We start from the raw sequence: 5,298 nt of genomic DNA, 5'->3' as shown, positions 1-5,298 counted from the left end.
AAATAAATAAAACATTATTTAATTCATAAATGTCTTGTACTGTGAGTTTGTCACCAGTGCAAATTTCATACAGTGAAAAACTTGTGAACTTGTGGAAGCTCTCTGGAGAATACAGTATACACAGTATATACAGTATATACAGCACACAAACAAAGTATAATGTAGATTAAATCAAAATACAATTTTTAAAAAAAGCATTGTTGGCCTATCATTAAAATGAATAATAATAGTTTTGTATGAATAAAACAAAGAGCACAGTAGGCTGTTGGCTACTTGCCCCAAAAGACTCTCAACAAGTCTTATTATAAAACAAAATGAACTCATAACAGCCCTTTGGAGGCACATCTCTCTAAAGTTGAACATTTTGATCCGACTGATATTATTAAACTTTATAATAAATCAATTAACTAAGCTATAAGGTTCAAAGTACATAGGAAAAGTACACAGTACATAAGCTATAGGCCTATATGGCCATAGGAAGTATTAGAGATAACATCACATTGTCCATGATCAAATTTTAATAATAAACAATATTAAGAGTCTACAGTCAAGCTAGTGGCTCTGTGAGACTTTATGTTGTCACAGTGGTGCTTTGAGCCAAATCCTAACACCAGCATGCTAACATTCTTACAATGACAATGCTAACATTCTTGGTAGATAAGTAGATAAAACTAACTCCACCTTGTCCTGCTACAGCAGTTAAATGCTGTACTTGCACATGAATGCATCAGTTATAATAATAATCCAGTATTATAACACATAATAATAACACTCACAGGGGTCATTTTTTCCGTATAATAAGCATTTTTATTTTTGATATTTTAAGTATAAAATTTTGAATGTAGGACTTCCTGTGGAGTATTTTGTGATGCTGCTGCTCTTACAGCTGAAGCTCAGAGTGGGTTTTCTACTGATCACATGTTTGGCGGTTTGATCTCTGGCTCCCTCTGTTCACATGTTACAGTTCACAGTGTCCTTAAGCGAGATACTGACCCTCAAATTGCTCCTGGTTTCAGTGCATTCCATAGTAGTGTGTGAATGAAACTGTAAAGCACTTTGATATTTTCCATCAAGGATCTGAATACTTTCTCCACCACTACAATGAGAGTGATGTTGGAGTGTTACAGCACTAAAAGTACAGTAAAGGTCAAGTCTGTATGTCTATCAAAGACACACTTTAGGTGTTTGTTTAGTTGTTGTAGTAATTCCATGACTTCCATCTGGCAATGCTGACATAATGAAGAGTAAATCTGAATGAATTATCTATTTTTCCATATGATAGAAATGATCAAGGGACTATGGCTTCTGTTACATATGACTTTGCACCAACTCTCATTAAGACATAAGCTCCTCCACCGACTGGATTATGTGTCATTTGGACAAACCGGACCCTCAGTATTCATGACTTTGCCGTGTGAAAAAGTTGTCAACTGTTAAGTTGTGAACAGAACGGCTTCAGTTAAGGATTAGGCAGTTAAATGGCCATGACACATCTATGTGGCTAGTGTTTGAGAGAGTAGTTGGTCAAGTAGAATGAAAAAACCTGAGATAAAACCTCACAGTGGAAATCTTAGTATGACTCAAAAATCTAAAACTGGGTCATTGGAGGGAAACGGGTTAAGGCACTCATCCGCCTCCTCGATCACAATGCAGTTTAAATGTCAGACTGCTATTGTGCCGCCTTCACATTATGCTTCTGTTGTGGAAAAATGTTTTGATTTCACTTTTTGTGCACAATCAGGGCACATGCTACCATTTTAAACAATAAGTTCATAATTTTTCATGTCTGTCCTAATATAAAATAGTCAAATTCCCAAACGAACACTGACACATGTTTCTCTTGCTGTAATCATTCCTCCTGTTCATACTAGTGATTAAAAGACCCCTTCATAATGCTCTTTCAATGTAAGTGATGGGGGCCAAAATCCAAGGTCCTCCATCCAAGCAAAAATCTCCTCTAATGATCAGCATGAACAGGAGGAATGATTTCAGCAAGAAAGAACATTTTCAATGTTCATTCAGGCATCTGAATAGTGTTTTAAGATTGACTTGAAAAATGTGAACCTTTCCTTTAAGGTGCTGTGTTCATTTCATCAAAATTTAAGGAGAAATATCTTGCTGATCAGCATCATTGTTGAATCCTGGTGTTTGTTTACTTGTTGAATTGAAACCTGGTTATCTGGACAGCAACATATTGTATCTTGGTTCATTAACAGAACTAGTATTAAAAGATGACCTGTCTCTGTCGCCTCTTAAATATTTTACTTGTTTCCTGCAAAAAGGCAATAACAGAAAACTGGTGTAAAACAAAACCCACCAGACTTAAATAATGAATGGATGTAGTGAGGGATATATTTGTGGTGGGAAATGTGACATTTTCCTTGAGGAATAAGAGGGAGACATTCATAGAAAGTTGGAGAAATGGATCACCTTTAATGCAAACAACGAGGATGCTGTTATATCTGGATCTGGATCAATCTAAGGACAATGTAGAGTAAGATGTGTATACTTCGCTTTGTTTCCATGATTTCCTGATGGTTGGTTTTCCTCCTCTTTTGTAAAACATCTTTAACTTATCACAAATGAAAAGTGACCAAAAAAGAAGACATGATTCACTCTCACTATTTAATTGTCAAAATGATCTCGATAAATCCATATGTTTCGTGTGTGCAATATCTCAGAGGTATATTGCAAGATGTAGGGAAAATTACAAAGTCTACAGTAGGAGAAATAATCTACAATGATATGTTTACTGTTGCCTTATTTGGATTAATCCAGCCAGTTTCCATAGAAGAGCGGACTTATTGTCCTTTGTTCGTTTTTCTCTGGAAATCTGCGCTTAATTTTTCTGGCTAATTCACTGAGATGAAATTCCTGCAAGTGTACTTTGGAAAGTATCCTCCCACTGCGTGTTTCAGGTGCATCGAGGCCATCATCACAGAAATCTCATAGTAGTTGTCAGGAGGTCTTTGCCAGGCAGAAATGTGTGTGTGTGTGTGAGAGAGAGTGTGTACTTGACGCTCACACAAATCCTATTACTTCCAGTTCATTGCCCTTATCACTGCTCTTTACAGCGCTCCTCTTTTGACGGATATCTCAGATATCTCAGACATTATATAGCTCCGTGCTCCTGACATGAACACAGCCCTTCGCCCTCACTGTACAAAATGTCCATTATATTGCCTGCTCACTGCAGTTTTCCCCTGTCTGCTGGAGCTGAGTGAGAGCAGCCTCAGTAGCAGACTTATTGATTGCTGCTAATAGCATCCATCTCATCAGCAGGGCGGCACGAAAACCCTGAAAGCACTGAAAGAAAACCAATGCTCATGCTAATCATTCTATATTTTGATGACACTGTGGTTCACCTATAAATTATTTAGGTACCTGCCACCACCCATTCAAAAACCCAGAGAGGAATAACATTGCATAATCACCACCTGTTTAAGGAGTACAACTCTGGATTGTTGAATGCTAGTAAAGCTGTAAAAATGTGGTCGGGGGTAAAGTTTTCCTCTTCCATAGCTCCTCATCAGGCATATGTGTCAGAATATGTGTATGCAGTGTTTAGACAACCTGTATGAGATAAAAAACTGAGGTAATAAGAGTCAACATTCATGCTTGAGGCTCTGTGAGGCTGTACTTAACTTAGGCGCAGCAATGCTTTGAGCTACATGCTAACATACTCACAATGACAGTGCTAACATGCCGATGTGACGCAGGTATACCCTCTTAGTTTAGCATGTTAGCATGCTAACACTGGCTAATTAGCACTAAACACAAAGTAGAGCTGAGGCTGATGGAAATGTCAGTAGTTTTGCAGGTATTTGGTCAAACAAAGTGTTAAGGCACATTGAAATTTTAAACTGATGATTGTGCTAGATGAAAAGTTAAGGCATCACCAAAATTATAATAATTCATTCTGAGGGGGACATGCACCAAACGTCATGGCAATCTAATAGTTTTAAATCAAAACCACAAAAGTCTTCCTCATGGTGGCCTTAGAGGGAAAGTCAACAGATCACCAAAGTCATTAGGTTACATTTTTGGGGAACCATGAATGTCTGTACAAAATTATGTGTCAATCATTCCACTATACCTTGAGATATCTTACAGGATAAGACAACTCTGACATGCTGGTGGCACTACAGGAAAGTTGGAGTATCACCAAAGTCAGTAGGTTTGATCCTCTGGGGACCATGAATGTCTGTACAAAATTTCATGGCAATCTGTCCATTAATTGTTGACATATTTCAGTGTGCGAACCAACCAACAGAGCGACTTTGCCGTCCCCGAGCACGGAAATATCAATATACTCGCCTCTCACTCACATGTCAATCACCACATGATGATCATTTTTCTTCGAAACAGTTGAAAGACTGATGCTATTTTTGGACATAAGGCCTCCATTCACTGAATTTGACTTATGTGCAGACAGAGAAAAAAAATACACATTTCAGTGAAACCAGACCATCGTGGTTTCAGGGGGCAAGGAAATGAGAAATGAAAGAGGATGTTGGTCTAGAGCGTATATTGTCAGAGCAGAGACTGTCTGTCATGGTTCTGTCCCAGTCTGGCTCTTTGTTCCATGGTTGCCATTATCCACCAGTCCACCAGATGCCCTCGGACTTTTTCCCTGTTTGTTGGACTCAGTGGGAGATTGATTGATAAGATAGGTTGCAGATTATATTAACGAATGCTTGAAATACTGTTTCTCATTGTATTGAACCTTCATCCAGACATTTAACTGCCCAGTTCGTATACATGTGCTCCATTGGAAAGGCTAACAGAACTAAATGTAATCTCTAATACGTTTGCCTTCACCTGGTTAAGAATGATAATGTTTATTTAATGAACAGATTAGTTTCGTGGTTGCATCTGGCCCCTGCTGACATTTTAGCCTTTCTTGAGCCAAACTATTGTGTTTTCTGGGTTTTTAGTTTTAGTTTCTGTTTGCTCAGTTTCCTGTCTGTGTTCATGTACTCCTCCTCTGCCCTCTTTTCCCTCCACACCTGCCCAACATTCAGCCTCGTTAGCCCTGCCCTGCTCCTTGTGTCTTGCCACCTGTTCCTTGTTGTTTCATTAGTTCAGTTTGTATTTATGTCCTGGTTCTCAGTTTGGTGTTGTTCAGTTCAGTTTTTCTTTGCCTGTACTTGAGCTCAAATAAAGATGTTATTCTTCAGTTCGTACTGCCCGTGTCCTGCATTTGGGTCCATCGCCCGCTACTCCCTTGACACTCAGCATCAGTCTAAAACTGACACCTCTGCTGTGCTCCAACCAACCCGGCAGGCCGTCCTCGCT

Source organism: Thunnus maccoyii, chromosome 5 (genome assembly GCF_910596095.1).
Source record: "Thunnus maccoyii chromosome 5, fThuMac1.1, whole genome shotgun sequence".
In the NCBI taxonomy this organism is placed as follows: Eukaryota; Metazoa; Chordata; class Actinopteri; order Scombriformes; family Scombridae; genus Thunnus; species Thunnus maccoyii.
This window is presented reverse-complemented; position numbering follows the sequence as displayed.